Here is a 22,271-nt window from a genome sequence, read left to right on the forward strand (position 1 = left end):
AGACATAGGGGTCTCAGCTACTTCTCCTGCAACATGCTGCCATGTCCCCTGCCATGATAATGATAATGAACGGAACCTCTGAAACTGTAGTTGAGACACCACAATTAAATGTTTTCCTTGTAAGAGTTGCTGTGGACATGGTGTCTCCTTACAGCAATAGAAACCCTAAGGCACATCCCTTCGAGACAAAGGCCTGAAGAACAGAGGAATAGAAGAGACATATCACACTATAATAAAGGCCATATATGACAAATCTGTATCCAACACAACATTATAGAAAGGGGGAAATCAAAGCATCTGAACTAAAATCAGGAGCAAGACAGAGTTATCCACTTTCTCTGCTCTTATTCAATGTAGAGAAGATAAGGAATAAAGGTGATGTGCTCAGGAAAGGAAGAAGCTGAAATGTTACTATCTGCAGATTATAGGTGGAAGTTTCTCTCCCGCCTGCCTGTTCCTAAATACCCAGCAACCACTTCCCAAATAATTGACTTGGAGGCCTAAAATTACTTATAAATGCTTGGCTGGTAGCTCAGGCTTATTACTAACTAGCTCTTACACTTAAATTAACCATTATTCTTATCTAAATTTAGCCACGTGGCTTGGTACCTTTTTTCAGTACAACATTCTTATCTTGCTTCCTCTGCATCTGGCTAGTGACTCCTGACTCCACCCTTCCTCTTCCCAGAATTCTCCTAGTCTGGTCACCCCACCCATACTTCCCATCTGGCTACTAGCCAATCAGTATTTTATTAAACTAATTCGAGGGACAAATCTTTACAGTGTACAAGAGCATTGTCTCACAGCAGCAGATGATATGATTCTGTACACAAGAGACATAAGAACTCCTTTAGAAAACTCTCAGAACTAATAAACATGTTCAGAACATACAACACATAGAAATTGGTAGATTTCCATGTACCAATGCTGAACATACTGAAAAAGAAATTAAGAAGACAAGTTCAATACAATGAAATGCCTAAGAATAAACTTAATCAATGATGTGAAAGACCTCTACAATGAAAACTTTTAAAAAAAAAAGAAATTGAAGAAGACATTAGATGATGGAAAGACCTCCCATGCTCATGGATAGGTAAGATTAATATATTGAAAGTGGGTATATTAGAAAGAGTATTTTACAAATTCAATTCAATATGTATAAAAATTCCAGACATTCTTCACAAAAATAGCAAAAAAAAAAAAAAAATTCATATGGAATCCCCAAATACCCCAACTAGGCAATTGGATCTTGAGCAAAAAGAGCAGTGCTAGAGGTATCACAATGCCTTATTTCAATTTATACTATATAGTCATTGTAATAAAAGCAGCAAGGATCTGGCACAAAAACAGACACATGGATCACGGGAATGAAATGGAAGATTCGGAATTAAACCCCAGAATTATATTTAGATGGTCTTTACAGTCATGCCAAAAAATACATTGGAAAGAAGACAGACTCTTCAACAAAAGGCAATGGGAAAACAAGGCAGTAATGTGTAGAAGAATGGAACTAGACCATACTCACATCATACAAGTATAAATTTAGAATTGATCAAAGGCCTTAATGTATATCTTCAGTCTAAATTGTTAAAGGAAAGCATAGAGAAAGCAGATCAAAATACAGGCACAGGCACAGGCAAGACTTTCTGAAAAGGACTCCAATCACTCAGGAAACGACACAAGGCATTGACCAATGGGATGGTATGGAATTTAAAAGCTTCTGCACAGCAAAGGATTTACAAGCTATACATCTGACAGAAGATCAATATCTAGGATATATAAAGAACTGAAACACGACAAAGTATTTAAAAAAAAAAAAATCAAACAATCCAGCCAATAAGCAGGCTAATGAAATGAACAGATAGTTCTCAAAACAAGAAGCGCAAATATTCAATAAACACATGACAAAGTAGCATTTTTAACTGCCTGGCTAATGCAAATTAAAACTGATTAGAGATCTCATCTCACCTCAGAGGCTCACAAAACAATAGAGGCTCTTGTCATTGATCGTGTGCACTCACCCAAAGCAGTTGGTAAGAGCTGCTGAAGACACAAGCCCGGGTGCAGCACGCAGATCAATCAAGCCAGAATTAAAATAGAAGCCTTTACCCACTGGGCAGCAATCACAGTGCGAGGAGGTGCTATGTGTGCTTCTGAGGTAGAAAGTGCATCAATAATCTCGCCCTGCTATGAATCTGAGGTATTACAATATCAACCTGCCGAGCAAGATGCTCCTGCAGGTGCCAAAATAGCACAATTGTTTTGTGAGTAACTAACTACCTTCTGATTGGATTCCAGGCCTGCTTCAAGGGAAGAAATACCTGGTACTGCAAACTTGAGCAAAACCTTGTGGCGGGAGATGTCACTGGCCCTAGGTCAGCCTTGGAACCAATATTACACTAAATAGGCATGACAGCACAGTCTCCTTCAAATATTTCTGTTCGTGCCCTCAGACGGCACTGCTGCTGTCGGCGGTAGGGGATGGCGAAGGCAGAGCCTCGAAGTTGGCCAAAGTGCTGAGAATAAAAGACTGGGAAGTCTCAGCCATAAATAGGACAACTATTATCACATTCCCTCCAAGACTTGGGGACATCAAAGAAAAGAGGAAAAAAAAGGTTGTAGAGCTGGAAGATGGGAGGGCTTCTGTGAAACAGTGTCTTCTGGGTGTGATGTGACATAGCCACTTGAATATTGAGCACACAGTAACTATGCCTACCCGCACTCACCTTACACAGAAAAAAACAAACAAACAAAAAAAAAAAAACGTCATGACTGTAGGAGGGGACAGCTTGGAAAGAAGAAGGAAGTCTATAGGAGTAGGATAGGAAATGGTAAGGGATGCATGTGTTCACAATGCATTGGACACATATATAAAACATTGAAAAGCACATTTAAAAATAAAAGAAAACAGGCTGGATATACGACTCAGCAGAAGAGGACTGGCTGGACCCATTTCAACTTCCAGCCACCATGTGGCAACTTACAACTGTCTTTAATTCCAGGCCTATGAGATCCAGCACCCTCTTCCGGCCTCCTCAGACACCAGGCACACATGAGGTACACAGACATCAATGTAGGCAAAACACTCATACACATAAAATACATAAAAAAGAAAAGAAACAATAAATGATAGTAAGGCTGAGCGGGTCGTGAGGGGCTTATGCACCGCTGTTAACAATGTAAACTGGCCCAGCAATTATGTAAATCCTTTAAAAAAAACTAAAAATAGAACTACCCTATGACCTAGACATACTACTCTTGAGGGTGTACTCAAATATGGGGGATTCAATAGAAAAGCCCAATGTATTTATTGCAACACCATCTACAAAGTCAATTTAAGGAATCAATCTAGATGTTTGTAAATGGATGAACAGGTTTTTTTTGTTTTTTTTTTTTTTTTAAAAAGTATAGTATACATATACAACAGAATTGTATCCAGTTATAAAGAAACAAAATTATATCATTTCCTGGAAATTTGATACAAAATAATCCAGATTCAGAAGAGCAGGAATCACCCATTTTTCTCAACTGTGGATTCTAATAAATCATACGTAGCTACGTAAAGATGCACCATACAGCACCCCCCACCACCACCCCACACACTTCTGTACGTATCCCCTATCTGCTCCTATTCTGTGAGGTGTGAAAGCAGACTGGAGGAAGAGAGACAGATCTTCTATCTGGGGTGAAATCTAGCTTCTCAGCTTACAGCTCTGTGCATATCTGCAGATATCTCTCTGAGAAAAGGGGTCAGAGCTGGACATCTGTCCATCCACTGTCTTCAGAGGACTCCAGCCTTCATTGTTTTTCAGACATCCTCTTCCAATTTACTGTGTGTTTCCAGATAATGTGGAAAACTCTATTTTTCTTTTCTTCAGTTTCCCGCCTGTCCGACCATCTGTCCCTCTGTCCCTCTGTCCATCCGGTGTATATTTTGAACTCCACATGTGCATTAAAGGGAAGGCAATCTGCCTATTTACAGCCTTTCCAATTTAAAATCCGTCACTCGAACTCTCATGATGCCCCCTATGGTTGTGTGGTAATTTGCTCCAAATGGAGGCCCTCCTTCCCAGAGAGAAGGGTGTGACTTAGAAGACCCAGAAAGCTGAGGAAACCACAAAGCTAAGAAGCTCACAAATGCTTGGAGGACCCAGGACATTCTGTGAGAGGAAATATCCAAAGTGTGAAAAATGAAAGTGAACTGAACAAGGACTTCATTCTGGGTCTTCAAATAACAATATCCATTTTTATTCTTTCATTTATTTATTTATTTTTACTGATTTCAGTGACTGAACAAGGACTTCATTCTGGGTCTTCCAATAACAATGTCCATGGTTTTTTACTGATTTCAATGGCTGCCCAAATAGCCAGCATACGAGATACTGTGCCAGGAACAGGGAAAACATCATCCTGAAGTCTTGCTGTTTTGACTGTATAGGTCAATTAAAGAACACAGGCTGACCAGTTATCCATAGTCTGGAAAAATGTAGCAAGTATGCCATGTAAATGCTAGTATACAAACATAAGGGATTTGTGGTCAGTCAAAAGGGGCAACCAGTTAATGTTTGCCTGAGGAATGACCCTTGCTCTAAATTTTAAAGGTGATGTGAAGGGTAGAGGAAGAGGTTTTGTTGAGGCAAAACTAGGTGGAAATACTCAGAGGTATAGACCACAAATACTTGAGTATTCTAAAAGCAATCTACTGGGAAATAATTAAGAAAGCTCTCACTAAACTGTATTCTACTAAAAATTCTTAGAAGGGTTCCCCAACGTCTCTTAAGTCAATTTACCTATTAGTTACTATGCAGCATCTTATTATCAACCAAGGGAATCATTAATTCAATAAATAAAATTTCTCATTCACTTCAGTACAATGTGTCTTTCATTTCTTAATAAATTTGAGCAATATTCTTCTACTTGTAAACCATTAGCTTCTGTCTTGGGTACAGTTTTTCCTGGCCCATCACAGACAGATGAGAACACAAAGAACGGTGTGAAAAGGCCTTGGCACGTTGAACTCACCACATAGTTTACCATCTACTCTGGAAAAAGTCACAGCAACCTTCGCAGAAAGTCGCTCCTCTCCAGACAGTCTTCATTCACTCTCACCTGAGTTGTTAGGTTTCAGGGGTCAGTGTTTGCCAGCCTTTCTTTTGCCTCTTTCCAAGCACTTCACTTTTATTTGGAAAGCTTTCTAATCTAGAAACTAAGTAAACAAAACAAGGCAAATGTTCATTTTATATTACAGGTACTGTCATAAATTGGAATTATGCATTAATCATAAATAATAAATGTTCACGAAAGCATGTATTTCTCAGATTTAAGTCATGTAATTTTTTGTCATTTCCTATTATAGCAGACCCCAAGGCACAGTGTCTATCTTGTTCTCTTAGTTATCAGAGTAGAGTCATAAGTCTCCTTTCTGAGCCGATGATCTTCCCATAACTGTATTGTCTGACCACTGCAATCTGTGATCCCTCCCCTCCTTCTTTTCTTTTCCTCTCACAGATTACACTCGAAAACTCTTATTGTACTAAGTTCTACAGTGAACAGATGGGAGCTATCTTCCCTGGAGTTGATGTTGCTGATTAAAGTTCCAGAATTCCTTAACCAAATGAAAAATTGCTGCCTTTAGGGAGCCCTCCCTTTGTGTCAGTTACTGAATATTCCCCTTCTGAGTCTGAGATTCATCTTCTATATTCTCAACACAGAAGTAGGGCCTGACCTACTTTCTAAATTTACACTGTAGTGCACTTTGCCCTCAGTTCTGACAACCCAATTTATTTCACTGCTTTAGGAAGGAAGGGGATGATGAGAATCATGCACATCTGGATGTTTTTTTTTTTTTTTAAGTTGAACTGTTAGCAAGTCTATAGTTTGAAATGAGACAAATGAAATACTCAAGCGACAGCTAGAGGAAAAAATTAAAATTTATCATAGCTTGTCTCTTAATTAGATGGGTAAGTGTGTAAAAGTCACCCCAGAGTGAAGCTCATTAAAACCATTCTCCTCATAAGCCAGTTTGGGAGTAACTTTCTAGTGATTCATCTCAGTCTTCCTAGTGAAGAGATTGTCTAATGCAAATTAGCATTGAAATAGAAGAAAATGGAAATTGAGCAGAAGAACAAAGAAAATTGGAAGAAATCAGAAAAAGTGATAGTACAGGAAGGCACCCAGGTTAACAAAAGAGTTTCTGTATTAAAATTACCACTAAGTTAAAATACCACCCAGGAAAACAATTGTCTAATATTCCAATAAAATAAAAACACATGCCAGATATCTGAAATTAGAATGCTTGCAGACTTCTAAAAAATGGATTCACAAAAAAGAATAACATATCTGATTTGTGGTTTTATAACATCTGAATGCTGTATGCCTAAGCGATGGAATAAAGCAAAGGGAGCAAGTGGGAAGCTATTATTTATGCATCCAATATGAAGATAGCAGAGGAAGCAAAGAATTTTCTTCAGAACTGAGCATCAACCACAATATGAAAATAAGCAATATCAGTAGACTGAGTGAATTCCTAAACCTTTAGGATATCCTCACACAGTCTCTTTGGGGCTGTAAACAGGCACATGTCTGCATGTGAGCATTGCATGAAGACTGGGAATTCCTTTCAAGGTACCAAGAAAAATTTGGCTTTACATTCTTACATCCTATACATATACTCATTTAGCTGGGAATGTGAAGATTTTCAAAGCATGCGACTTCCCATTTTGCTTCCTTCTCTTTCCATGTTACCAAATAAAACAGCAAAAGAAAAATTACAACTGTAGTTATATACATATGTGCATATAATTTTATATATATACATATATGCAGATGGCTCATCTCTGCCCTCAAAGAATCAAATTTGTAAGTAGCATAATAACCAAAGTCAAGAGCATATGCCTTCAAAATACAGCAATGATAGTCCTGAGGTATCTTCTGTGGTGGTATTGTGTTCCCCAAAATATTGTGTACTCTAATAAATTTATCTGGGGTCAGAGAACAGACAGCCACTAGATACAAAGGCTAGAAAATGGTGGCACTCACACCTTTAATCCTAGCATTCCAGAGATAGAAATCCCTCTGGATCTCTGTGAGTTCAAGGCCACATTAGAAATAGCCAAGCATGGTGACACACGCCTTTAATCCCAGAAAGCCAGCCTTTAATCCCAGGGAGTGGTGGTAGAAAACAGAAAGATATATAAGGCGTGAGGACCAAAAAAAATAGAAGCTTTTGGTTGGTTAAGCATTTGGCTGGTTAAGCATTCAGGCTTTTGAGCAGCAGTTCAGCTGAGAGCCATTGGGATGAAGACACAGAGGCCTCCAGTCTGAGGAGACAAGACCAGCTGAGGATCCGGCGAGGTGAGATAGCTGTGGCTTGTTCTGTCTCTCTGATCTACCAGCATGGACCCCAATAACTGACCTCGGGTTTGATTTTATGATTCCTGTTATAATCTTCAGATGAGCTTTGACATTGATTTGACATTGAATGGCCATGGAAGATGGTATCTAGATCAGACAATGAAGTATGAGCATTTAAAAAATGAAGAACTAAGTGAGAGATATTGCAGACACCCCAGGATTAATAATAGTGAAAATTCATCATGTATGTTTGACAGGTAGGGAGTATAAGAGACTGTTTAAAGAGAGATTTATTACCACCTATGACAAATGAAAGACATTAGGTTGGTTTGAGTTGTACTGCATTGACAAGTTGGGTGCCCATTTGTAGAAATCCATTGTAGTCAATCCAATTGCCTATAATCAGAGTCAGCCTTGGCTCTTATAATGATACGATGGATACAATTTGACACCAGCACTTTTTGAAAATTGTATTTTATATTCTCTGTACAACAGCTCTGGGATTTCACTACCCAGATCTCATTTCAAGAACATGTTCTATGGGGAGAGCAGTTGAAAGACAACACCCAGCTGGCACACTTGGAATTATAACAAGATGTGCTTCCTCTGTGTCCCACCACAACCAGAATCGGAGGACACAATTGATGCTGACACCTGGTCAATATCACATATGTTATGGCCTGAGTTTCTTCTCCAAAGTGCACTGAGGTCTGAAGTGTCTCCATCCAACCTTCCCTTTTCCTCTTTCTCTGCATGGGTATCTGCTCACCATCAGAGACCGGATGCTATCCCTTCCTTCAGAGGACGGTTCTGGGACTCTCTGGCATACTTAATTTGTCTTGGAGCCTATATCACACACACACACACACACACACACACACACACACACACACACACACACACACGTCACCCCGAGAACTAAAATCCTCACTTGTGCATATCTGAGGCAAGAGAAGATAACCACCTCTCTGGACCTAACATTCTGAGAAAAGGCAACTATTAACACTTTCCAAGTTTTATTATTTCTATTCAGTGATTTGAACAGAGCTCCTAGAAAACACCTAACTAATCCTCACACTCTGATGTGAGACTATTGAAGGGATTCTAGCCAGTCTGAGCATGGCACACCTGGCTCTGGCAGGCCTTGCCCTTCTCCCCCATTCCTTCTGCTTTGCTTAAAAAAAAAAAAAAACAAAAAAAACAAAAAAAAAACATTAGATTACATTCCTAAAGCTAGCCACAAAGGTCTATTTTCTTATTTGGCCACTTCCTTCCCCTGAGGCTGACTACCAAAGTCCAGCTATCAGAATTCCCCCTTGGCTCACCAAATTAATATGCTCAATTAAAATTAAACACCTTATCCTAACATGGGTTTTCCTCTTTTACCTTTATAAATGGCCATTTTCCTATGGGCCATGTCTGTCTCCTCTCTATTCAGAGGCAGTCCTTTGTCCCTCTGGGACAAATATCTCCCCCCTCCTCATTCCCTTTCCCTTCTCCCTTGTCCTCTATCTCCTGTCTTTGTCTCTTATTCCCTGCCATTTATCCCTCTGGGGAAAATATATCTGCCATGTGCTGAGAACCTAGTCTTGAGGTGTCTTGAGCCAATACAATACCAGTATACAGTTCCCTTCAACTATGAAAAGCAATGATTAACAAAAGACCCCCTACATCCATATCCTTTGCCATGTATCTTTGAGATATCTCCCATCCACAGGGTACTTATTCCTTTACCCCTTATACATAGGTGAGCCCTGTAATTTTCTTTAGCCAATAGAATATGATGAATAGAACACCAAGCCTAGTCTAGAAGTCTAGACAGGTTGCATACTATTGGATTTCCTGTTGGAATGCTATGAATGTGCACCGTGGCATCCCACTTTAGGAGATACTCTAAATCCATCTTCAGATTTCAATAGATTTGATTTATGAAGGTACAAAGCCAAATTGCTTACGTCCATTTGCTCTGTCTGTTGGATATTAGTCTATACCAGGTGATCATTTTCAAGGTCATCTGGTGGAAGGTAACAGCACACAAGGGAAAGATAAATCAGCCCAGTTGTTTCAGCCAATGCCTTGACCCTATGAGGAAGTCTAGCTAGTACAAGCAAATCTGTCTAGCTGACCTACAGCTGACCACAGGTAGAAGAAGGAGCCCTATTGAGCTGGACAAGCTGTAAAGCTAGTCTGTGAATTCTCTCTCTCTCTCTCTCTCTCTCTCTCTGTGTGTGTGTGTGTGTGTGTGTGTGTGTGTGTGTGCTCCTGTGGATGCCAAAAATCTACCTATCTCTACCTCCCCAGCTCTGGAAACCCAAAAGAACTCCACAACTTGTGTTTTTCCTATGGGTGTGGAGGATGGAACTCAATTCCTCATGCTTCTGTAGCTAACACTTTACCCACCGAGCATCCCTTCAGTCCCATAAGCATTACTTCGAACCAGAGTTTGGAGATGACTTGTCAAACAGGATCATTGTGTAAAGGAAACTAATACTTGTGCCTTCAAAGATCAGCCTTTTATGAAAGCACTCTCACTCTGTTTCTGCTTATACTGCAGAGACATAACTATAAATAATTGATTAAAATTGTTAAAGCCCAACTTTTTTCATTTCCCTTATATTAAAAAAAAAATCAGTGGCTGGAGAGATTGCCCAGCTGGCAGAGTAACTGCCACACAAGCATGAGGATCTGAGTTTAGAATCCCATCATCTATAGCTTTTAAGACTGGACATGATGACGTGTATCTATAACCTTAATACAGAAGACCTATCGCTCCTTTGCCACCCATTCTAGCCAATGATTGAGTGCTGGGTTCAGTGAGAGACCCTGCCTCAAAAACTAAGGTGGAGAATAAAAAGAGAGAGTATCCACCACCAACCTATGGACTCCACACAAACAGGCATACATGCCTGCAGGCACATGTTCACATATTTGCATGGCATTTTTATGGCAAATGTTTATTAGTACCAGGGATGGCTGTGAGGCATAGGAATTTTTATTAGTAAATTTAGTTGTTTTCATGAATTCTAGTATTTCCAGATCACAAATCATATTTTGTGTCTAAAGTTCTATATGGTGATTGTCAACTAAAAACACATATAGTTGAAATTAAGAGACATAAGTAAGGGGGTGTGGTAATATTTTATTTGTGTTGAAATGTGATTTTATTTGTATGTTAATAAATATAGTTTACATGGAGATCAGAGGTCATAGTGAGCCATAAGCAGAGTCAGGCGGTGGAAGCACACACCCTTAATCTGATCGCATGGCAGGCAGAGTCTCTGTGTGATTAAGGACACAGCCAAATGTGGTGACACAAACCTTTAATCCCAGTACCAACCATAGAGACCTGGAGGTCTGTATAGTCAGGCAGTGTGACGAGGAAGTCGTGTGGTTGGGTTTAGAGCCAATGAGAAGGCAGAACAGAAAGGCAATAAAAAGACAAGTCAAACAGGAAGAAACTCTCTCCAGGGAAGTGACAGTGACGAGATGGTAAGATAAGGTAGTCATGGCTCTTCGCAAGCGCTCTGATCTCTTTGGCTTTTAACTCTGTATTTGGCTCTGTGTTTCTTATTTACTAAGACTGTTTAGAATTTTGTCTACAGGTGGGAGCTTTTAAAGGCTTTTCTTCTATACTAGGAAATGCCCAGTAACTAGGCCTGGTTTAGAAGTTCAGTGATATTCTGGGAATTCCCGGAGATTCTTATGAATGCAAGGTGACTACCCATGATCCAGATATTTCAGGAAGGCAGGGAGATAAAGGGAACGGTAGTTCTGAAATCATAGTTATCACACAATGTGGCAATTAACCTATGCTGTGGGTGCACACATGTGTGTTAAAAAGGAAATAAGCAAGTCTTTAAAGTGGAGTTATTGTGAGACTCGTGTTTCATGGAGTTGCCTGGGACTGTGGTATGCAGACACCACTACTTCAGTTTCCAGCATCTGCTGAGGGAAGGACGCAAGGGACAGAAGTGGCGGGAATGGGCATGGTGTTAGCGGAGAGGAGTATCTGCCATAATCTAGAGTAAAACGAAGCATAGAAATGCGTAAATAAGAAAGGTCGGCTTAGTTAAGGAAGACTCTGGATGTAGAAACTGCTTATGTATTTGCAATTTCTTTAAAAATAGCTAATTTTCTGAGAGTTTCGCTAATATCCCCTAAACTGATAGTAATATTTGACGATATCTATACTGTGAGTAAGGAGCTTCAGCCTGAAAATGCACTCTCTCTATATCTGTCTGTCTGTCTGTCTGTCTGTCTGTCTGTCTCTCTCTCTCTCTCTCTCTCTCTCTCTCTCTCTCTCTCTCTCTCTCTCTGTGTGTGTGTGTGTGTGTGTGTGTGTGTGTGTGTGTGTGTGTTACCTAGCCTTCGGTGTACTCATCCTGACCTTGTATCTCCACACCTGACTGACTGACCTGGTGTCTCTCCCTCTCCCACATCTACTAATCCCTGAGTGGGGGCACCCAACCTTTCACGCGAGGCTCACGCCACTCTCTTCATCAACCTCAGTGATGTAGCTGTAGCAGAGCCTTTCCGGCTCCTTTTCCTTAGTATTTTCTTTCCCCTATTGATACACAGTGATCCTCGTAGAGTGAGACATATAAATACAAATTATAATTGTTTGTCGCTTGGTAGTTTTCAATAGCTCCATAAAGTTTACTTCCCTTGAGGAGAAAAGAAAATGGATTTTTGTTTTTTTGTTTTGTTTTGTTTTGTTTTTTTGTTTTTTTTTTTTTTTTTTCAAAAATCTCAAAGACCCTTTGTGATCCGGTCTTTACCACTGCTCTTGACTCATTTTGGCTTTTCCCAAAAGACTCAGTGATAGGAAATTGTGGGAAACCCCTGGACACTAAGTACATAAGGCAGTTCCTTCTGCCTACATTTTCCTATTGGTCTCTCCACTCTAGTGGGCTTTATAGTCTATTGTTCACAAGACCCAGTCTTTATCTTGTTCTTCAGCTTTCATCTCTATTGCAACCTCTTCTGCCTTTTGTCCCTTTATATGTGGCTGATTTATAATCTCCCAGAGGAACTGGGCACTTGTCACACTGACTTATCAGTGAATCCAGGATCACACTATTACTTGGTGCAATTCCTTACTCCAGTGCGTGCTTGCGTGTGTGTGTGTGTGTGTGTGTGTGTGTGTGTGTATGTCTTTTTGAATCCATGACTACCTCAGGTAGTGGTAGCAGCTGGCAGAAATACTACAGTGGTATTTATGTGCCACCATGGCCCTTACCTTTACCACAAATGTCAGATTGCAATATGCTATGATTGAAGCTGTGAGAAACAGAACCATATCTTGTTTTTATTTGTCCCACCATCAACAGTTAACACACCCACCCTCTGCAACACCACGAAGTCATTTATTGTAGGGCTAAAAATGAAGAGGGTGTGCATAAAGATACCTAGATGGCAAAAGTCTCCTCTCTCTCTTCCTGATAAATTTGGGATATGCTATTCTTTGAGACTTACCTTAACACTTTAGGAATATGTCAACCCTTCAATGATGAGGCACCACTTTACACAGTAAAGGGGCAATCAGTCATTTAACTTAAGGTGGCCATTGACTCTGAGGAATGTAATAAGAACATGAGAGAGGAAAGAGAGGCTCGGTATGCCCTAAAGAGCTAGACAAAACAAGAATTGCCAGTTTCCCTCTTCCACAGCTTTTTCCGGGTGTGAGGCTTCTCATCACATCACTCCCTGCATTTCTTTCACAATGAAGTCAAATCTCCACATTTCTTACATTATTAAATTACACAGAAAATTCACTTATCTTCAGGAATATAAACCTTAATATGCCCCATGATGAATAACTCCAAATCAATGGCCTTTTGGGTTAATCAAGTTCGCTTGGAGTCATTTCCTAATCGGAGCTTTGACGTGGGAGTACAGACAAAGCAAATGGGCATAAACAATTTGGCTTTGTACCTTCATAAATCTATTGAAATCTAAAGATGAGTTTAGAGCATTCCCTAAAGCGGGGTGCCATGGCGCATATTCATGGCGTTCCTGAAGCTGGGGTACCACCTTTGTAGCCCCAGCTGATTGTCTTCCCCTCAAAATCTCCTGAAATAGTTTGTAGAAACCTGGTACTGTGCCAGGTACTACTACCAAGCATTAAAAACTAAAACAGTGAGAAAAGATGAACAGAAATGAGCAAAGAGGATTCAGAAAGCTCTTTAGGAAAGCAAAGTTTATTTTTATGGATTAGGTCACAGTAGAGCACTTTATATGAATTACAAAACTTGCCAGTGAAGACTAAAAAAAAATGCATGTTTGACACATTCACTACTTAATGGATTTCATAATGTATTTTAGGAAGGCAGGACAACTGTCTTTTGTCTTTGGGGTAAAAAATATCATTATATAAATAGTGTTATTAATTTTTCAAGTATGAGGACTTGAACTACTTAAGAGACATTTGTTCCCCATCTTGAACAGCTAGCTAGTCTTACGGGCTGCTTGGATTCTCCCAACACAGGAGTTATTTCTCAGTTTCCCAGGACAGATCAACATAGAGACCAGTGCTGGGGATGTACCTCAATTGGCTGAGTGCTTTCCCTACATGCACAAAGTTCTGCATTTTGTTTCCAGAACTAGCATGGTAGTGTGAACATGCAATCCCAGTTCTAGCACAGAGGAGACAAGAGGATCAGAAGTTCAAAATTATCCCCAGCTAATAGAGCATTTGATGCCAATGTGAACTAAAGATTTGGTCTTAAACAAACAAATGAGATCATACCCTTGATGTTAGGTACTCAAGCTGAAACAATTATCCTAGGCATCTTGAGGACTGTAAATGGTGCTTGATTGGGAGAGGTGATCTCTTACAGCACTTCAAAGGATGTATTTTTAAACCTTGACTAAATTGTTTACCTTAATAAAACTCCAATCCCCCATCTGTACAACAAATTCAACTGTACACACATATACATGCACATGAACGCGTATATGCACACACAGCATACACATAGTCATACACAGTTATATATGTGTATATATAAATTAATAATATATAATATCAGAGTTTCCAAGTTTATATTAATATAAATTAATATATTAATATAAATAGAAGAAAAATATTCCTCATGTTTCTTGTATTTCAAAAGATCATGATCTCATATTAAATATAAGCAAAGCAAAAATGAAGAAAAAAGTTGGTTCTACTAGAGCCTAAATTCTAGGAGAACATCCAAGATTTTATCAGGGACCAGAAACAGACTGAATGACCCTGTTAAGTGACAATAAAAAGCATCTGTTGTGTCTGCCTGAGCAGAAATCAGAGCCATTGCTAGTCTCAGAGTAAACTAACAGACAGGTAAAGCTTGCAAAGTCATGTGATTATAGGAGAGTCTAGGAACTGAATGTGAGCCTGTCTCTCATCGACATGCTCCACACTCTGCTACACACAATCTCCAGAGATAGTTGATTTAGATCTAAGGTTGAAGGACAAACTCCCTACATAATTTACAATGTATAAGATAGACATAAAACTTAATAGAAACTCTAGAACACATAATGAAAGGTTTTCCTTTGTAGCTGCTTTCTATGTCTTCACTTTATCTTGTCCTCTCTTGATTAATTTAGTTTGTTTTTTATTGTTTAATTACAAAATATTTTTAAAGATGGTTCCAAAGAAGCTTCTAGGCCTTGACTCTTGGGAGCTCTGGGTCCTTCTCTAGAGTTCCAGAAATTTCTAGCATGTTCACTGTTGTACCTATGAGAAATAATGACCTAATTGTCTCTCCCATTCCCAAGTCTCTTCTTGAGATAAAAGCCACAATGGTTTCTATAATTGCTTCATTTCCTCACGCAGAAGTTTGGGGCTTTATTCTTAATTTATTAATAAAGATTAAGCTTCATTTTGATAACCTTTTGAGACTACAAACATACCCCATGTTAATCCAATACAATTAACACTAAAATACCACTCCAGCACTTTAACAAAATAAAATTCCTATCTCTTATCGTATACTTTCTACATCTTTGTGCTGTTACCTAATGTGCTCTTCAAAATCTTCTGAATAAACATTATCTTCATTTTAGAGACAAAAATGTGGTCCAAATAGGTAATTTAGAAAATGGCTTGCAGAGAAATTTTTCAAATAGACCAGCTAATAAGGTATAAAGCCATAATCCAATCTCTTTGATACTTGGCTCCAAAGACAGGGTCTCCTTTATGTTACATAACCATGGGCAAGGACATTAATACAACCTGCCACATATCTAGGCTCTGAGGTTGTTACTGAATCAGTGGCAATACTCTATCACCCTCTGCTCAGTGGTCTCCAGGAACATATTTGTTTTTACCTTTATAGGGTAGCTCACTTCTTCCATCTGTTTTCAATGTCTAATGTTCTTGAACCCAAACTTCACTGTAAGACTTACTCAAAGCATCCTTACATTCTGTTTCCAGTATTTATAGTTAACCAGAAAACATCAGCGTCAAACCCATTCTTCACTACTCTTAATACAATCATGCATGATGTTACCTAGTATGTTAATGGGAGGCTTAAAACAAGTGATTTTTCTGAGCTTTCAGACTCATACATTGATACTGTCTGGCTATATATTTAGTAAGGTATATATCTTACCTTTTCAAGAATGTTATAGCCCCCTAGATAACAATGAAGAATTTAATCACTTACCATTCAACATTGCCCGGGATTCATTGAGTAGTTCATAAATATTCTCTCATATAGTTAAACTAGGTGTTATCTGCAATTTATAGTAATAAATGGGAAAGCAGAAAACAGTATAACTGATCATCAAATTCATGACAACAAAATTAACTCTAGTACAGAAGAATTAAGGAAATTATTAGAATTGAATTTGGTTCCTAAGAAGGACTTGGCAGTATGGCTATGGCTTCTTGAAGTCTTACAAAAATTCTTTGTTTTAATATACCCCCAAAGCAGCTGGAGGATATATCAAATAGGAATGAACCAGAAGCAATTGGAAGAAGTGGTTCCGGTGTGTACCCTGCATCTGTTGGAGCAGCTGGAATCTGAAGGCACCTGTGCAACTGCTCAAGGTGTAGTCCTGAGCAGCATCATGGAATTGGAGAGGAATCCTGCTCTAGTTGTGCTCAGTTTGTTTGTATATAGCACTGATTTTGAAAACCAGGGATCCTATGATTTTCCATGCAATCATTTTGACCAACTGGACCAAAATGACTAATCACATTAGATGAACTACCCATGAAGCCAATTTGAATTTATGGATCCGTTTTACTATGAAAGTGATGTAACCTTATTAAAGTACCTAAACAGCCATCACACAAATTGCATGAGCTAAATAACATTTCTAGAAAATTCCAGAAGAGGAGTCATGAATCATGGCAGCTAACAAATGCTCCTGAACTCTACAGTTTATGGAACAGTTCCCACTTTGTGTATCATTTGATCTCCAGCACCCTTTGTAATCATTATCACACTGCCCACTTTCCTGATGAAGAAATTAAAATTTAAAGAAATTAACAGCTTTCTCAAAATCACAGCCAAAGTATATTAGAAATTTGGGTTCTTAAACCTGGTCTTTTAAGTACAGATATGATTGCATTTATATTGTTGGTAGTTTATTGACTTTGGTATATATTAGAATCACCTGGAATTCAGTTAAGTGCAGACACAGACACAAGAATGCCTCAACTGAATTGTGTGGCACATGGATTATGCATCTACTTTGAGAAAAACTATCTTCTTTTTTTTAAGAGAAACACTATCTTATTGTGATGGTTAATCCTAATTATATTAATTAAAAACAAGCCTCTGAAGAGCAATCAGATTGCCTCTAGAGAGTATTGGTGCATGCAGGCTGTGACCATTAGTAGATATGAAGTTTGAATAGATTACTGAGAGGTGGTAGAACTTCCTACCTGGATGGAAAAAGTAAGTCATTAGGGTTCTGTTCTTAAAAATCTGTCATTGTTTTATCTCCTTCCTGTATTCTGTTTACTCTGATCCTTGTTAGCCATGTTAGCTGCTCTAATCTTCTTCCTGATTACCATGAAGTGGAAAACTCTTCTATGCTCCCACTGCCATAAAATTCTGCCCATGCTCCTGGAAACAAACAGCCATTCACAGAACCCCCTGAAGCTGTGAGCTAAAATAAGTAATTCATAATTCTCTAAATGGAAATATTTGAAAAATAGAATGCCTACTAGAAGGAAATATATTTTTAAAATAATTTCAATCAACAACAGTTTAAACATGCTACAATATAGTGTTTGGGTTAAGTACAGAATAATACATGCAGGAGATGGGTCTAATTAGGCAATAGTGTTTTTTCAAGAAATTAAGAACATAAAGGTAATCCTTGAACAATGAGCAGCTGAAAGTATGCAGTATTGGAAGACTGCAGGGGAAGCACGTTTAATCAAGGCAATTAGGTGAGTCTGGCCTTGAGGTCCCTTAGAATTGACCATTTGCCTTCAAGAAAGCTTTGATTGGTAGTTAAGATGGGTGTTTGATTTGGTTGCGAGTTTTGTTTTGAGAAATAGATATCTCCTTATAAAATTGTTGTCTCAAAATCCCAAAGTTATGGAGGCATAATAAACTTAAAACACAATATAACAACAAACAAGAGACCATTTTCCATTCATTTTTACCACCTTGGTGTTATTTAGGAAGCTACTATTTCACAGATTTGAAGAAAAGATCACTTTTATCACTCTTTTCATATAGTTATCTTTAAATATTGACTTGTTATCTCTCACTTAAAAATGTTTTTCACTAATGGAAAGGGTATGTATTGACAATATGTTGTAGCAGTGGATCTTAATCTGTTGGTTGTGATCCCTTTGGAGGTCACATATCAGATATCCTACATATTAGATATTTTCATTACAAGTCTTAACAGTAGCAAAATTATAGTTACAAAATAACTAAAACTACAAGATAATTTTATGGTTGGGGTCACCACAACATGAGGAATTTATTAAATGGCCACAGCATTAGGAAGTTTGAGAATCATTGTATTACAGCTAAGAGTTTTAACATATAAAATGTGATGAAATAATATCATTTTGTAATGAAGAGTGCTACTAATCCTTGTGCGAGATCTTCACAGTGCTGAATTCCTTCTGAGGAAGTATGATGGACCAAGGGTGCTGTGGGATGGTCTGTATGTTAAATTGCTCTGATTGGTCAATAAACACTGATTGGCCAGTGGCCAGGCAGGAAGTATAGGAGGGACTAACAGAGAGGAGAAAAGAAAAAACAGGAAGGCAGAAGGAGTCACTGCTAGCTGCCGCCATGACAAGCAGCTTGTGAAGACGCCGGTAAGCCACAAGCCACGTGGCAAGGTATAGATTTATGGAAATGGATTAATTTAAGCTATAAGAACAGTTAGCAAGAAGCCTGCCACGGCCATACAGTTTGTAAGCAATATAAGTCTCTGTGTTTACTTGGTTGGGTCTGAGCGGCTGTGGTACTGGTGGGTGACAGATTTGTCCTGGCTGTGGGCCAGGCAGGAAAACTCTAGCTACACAAGGGTCTGGTGGAACAAGGTCCTGTTTGACTTACTATTGAGGCCATGATTGATCTCTAGGGTCCTGGTGTGTTTACAAGGAAGGAACATGTGCAAAAAAGTACCTGTGGATTCTATTGTCCTTAGACAATAATTAGCATCATGGTGTCTACAGAAATTGACAGAACAAACTTGAGAAATACAGAAGTCAGCCACTCCAACCATACACTATTTGGAGACTCTCAGAGAAGTGCATTTCCAGAGAAAGCTGTTTACTGAGTAAAACTTGAGATACCAAGTACAGTTTTCAAATAAAGTTGAAAAGTCTTGGCTTTACAAAGAAGAGAAGGAACAACATTTACAATAAAAGAGGGATGAAAGGTAATTTGTCCATTCCTTTCATTTACTCCTTCTCTCTTTAATTACTAGATAAATGTAATTAGACAGAAGTTCCTGGAACCAGAGAGAGAGAGAGAGAGAGAGAGAGAGATCTTGAAAGCAAAGAGCAATAATGAATTCCTGGCTTGAGAAAGCTGAAGGAGAGGGAGATTGGAACTCAAGAATGGCACAAACAAGAGAATATGGAGATGGCATTAACATTCCCATCTACCGATTTTTCACACTCATTCTGGGTTTTATTAAATGAGTGGGAGAGAAGAATGAGAAAAATGAGTTGGTGAGTTTTACATATTTCAGGTGATTAGCTTCAAGTTCTCAAGTAAATAAGTATGAGTTGAAAACGTGAAGATATTAATAGGAAAACAACAGATGGCCTAGGAACAAGAAATACTATAGAAAATAAGAGTTGGCATGCATTTAGTAAGGTACCTCAATTAGATATGATACAATATTGAAGCTAAATGTTTGGATCTAAAATTTTAAGTTGAACCAGGCAGGAATGCAAGGTCAAGGGTGCAATAAAGGGGCGGCAGATGTAAAAATAACTAATAGTATATTAATATAAAACTTAAAGGATACTCTAGTTTCATTTCTGTTGCTGTGATAAAATACTCTGGCCACAAGCAACTTGGGAGAAAGTATTTATTTTGATTCATAGTCCCAAGTTACTGTCCATCACTGTGGGGAAGTCACAGAGGCAGGAGCCTGAGATGACTAGTCACATCACATTGGCAGTCAAGATGAGGAGTGATGGATTCAATTGACTTGCTTGCTTACTATCATGCTAGTACTCAGCTGCTCTCTTAGACAGTCCAGGACCCCAAGCACGGGGAATGGTTTCACCCATACTGGGTTGGGTCTTCCCATATCAATTAAGATAATCAAAACAATTCCTCCACAAAACATGCCCACTGGCCAACCTGATACAGACAATTCCTATATTGAGACTCTCTTCCCAGGTGGATTCTGGTTTGTGTCAAGTTGAAAACTAAAAATATCACAGAATGTTTTGCAATGGACTCCCAGACAGAAAGGTAGAAGCCTAGCATCTGGGCTAATTTTCAGCAATTAATAAATGTCCAGGAAGCAAGTGACAGTAAGGAGAAGACTCAAATAAGAAATTCAGATTGAACAAGATTTATTATAAGGTTACAATTACAAGAGAGCAAATGCAACTCTAATGAAGTCTGATAACAATGACATGGGGTGAAGTCTGATTACTGAAGATGCAATGGAAAGTATGGAAGAAGTTGACAAAACTGTTGACACAGTAGCAGTAAAAGCCAGTTAACAGAAGCTATCCTTCCGGTCAAGAAAATGAAATCTCAGGCTAAGGAGGAGACCTAACAACCCAGCTGGGCTGGTCAGGCACCTGGCCAATGACCACCCTCAGGAAGGCTAGACCACCCCTATAAAGGTGGGTTCACCTTAAGCCATGCTAAAGGGAGAAGCAGGATAACGGGCCCTTTAGTAAGACACTGCACTTTTCTTTCCCATGACTGCTATCTCCTAGCGTGTTGTTTATAGTGTCATAGCCAAGCCGCTTCATAGGTCTGCCTGCTTTTATTAATTTCTCAGAGAAGCATAACTTCTCCTGTCCTTCCACTTCTTTTCTAAAAATGCTTTCTTTAACACTTTGGGCTTTCTTACTTATTATCTAAAGCTCCTCTTCCTGCCGCGTGACTTCCTGTGGTCATGTCACTGCCTTCGCCATGGGACAGCTCTCCATGCCCGCTGAACTCAAACAGCATGGCTGTTTATTTTTCCTTCTCTTCATTTACCTTCTCCAGGCAGTTGCTGAGATTTACAGCTTGCCAACCCCCTTTTTTAAACTCTAATGAAATTTTCCTTGAACTTCCCTTTCAGTCTATTCTTAATTTTTTTATTATTATTAATGAGAAGGGACCTGAATTTCCTCAGTATTATCCAGTGACCATGAAGGGACATGCCAAAATTTCAGGTAACGCTATGGCTTCAAGTAAGAAAGAGAATGAGTAGAATAGCACATAAGCAATTTTAATTTTTTTTAAACCTTGGTATATATCAGTAAGAAACAAAAACCATGTGTAGTGAAAGTAGAGGAATGCTGGATGAACTGCGGTCTGTGCAGTGAACCATGACAAAGAACAATGAAGCAGTCACAGTCAGAGGCTAATTTAAGTGGAGTGCTGTTCTGAGGGGAAGTCAACCCAGGATAAAGTTATTGTTAATGGACTTGACATCCAGTCCCATCTTCTTCTATATTCAGGTTTGTATTGCAAGAATGGAAAATAATAATAATAATAATAATAATAATAATAATAATAATAATCTTCTAAAATCTCTTAGATGCTTTTAGATCCTGGGTTCTGACTAGGATCCAATTTTAACAGTGAAATGTACGTGAGGAAGTTTAGGAGGCAGAAGGAAGCCAAGGACAAAATATGTATCTTTGCATCATCACACACGTACCTCCCTAACTACCACCAATATCAAAACACTCAGCTACACCATCCTGGAAGACTGTGTTGTGCTAGACTTTTAGAGTGCCATTTATTTCTTTCCCTGACCCCTCATTCTAGAACCACTAGTCTATTCCCCAAATTTACACTACTTCACAAAAGTAATCTACATGGACTTGTATAGTAGATTTCCTATGAAATAGGTTTTTTTTAATAAAATTTGTCTTCTAACATTTTAATTGCAGAAATCAAATTATGTGTACAGATGATATCTAAGCCAGCAACTTCAGTGCCTGGCTATGAAAACAGTTTAAAAAGAATCTGTTATATTTAGTTCTAGATTTATTTAAAGTTTAGTGGCTTTGCAATAACTCAACAAATTCTAAAAAGCAAAAACAATCAATATAATTTGCCAATAGAAAACAATCCTGGTGGAATGCTGTTTCATTTCCTCTAGTAAATGAGTCTACAAGACCAATTAAAGAAGTATAAAAGCATGCTGTCTCATGCTTTCAATGTTCACACTTTCAGGCAAATGAAGTTCTGGTTATTAATACAAACTTAACATTTATGAATCTTGACAGTGCTTCTTTTGGAAGACAA

The sequence above is a fragment of the Peromyscus leucopus genome, chromosome 9 (assembly GCF_004664715.2).
Source record: "Peromyscus leucopus breed LL Stock chromosome 9, UCI_PerLeu_2.1, whole genome shotgun sequence".
NCBI classification, from domain to species: domain Eukaryota; kingdom Metazoa; phylum Chordata; class Mammalia; order Rodentia; family Cricetidae; genus Peromyscus; species Peromyscus leucopus.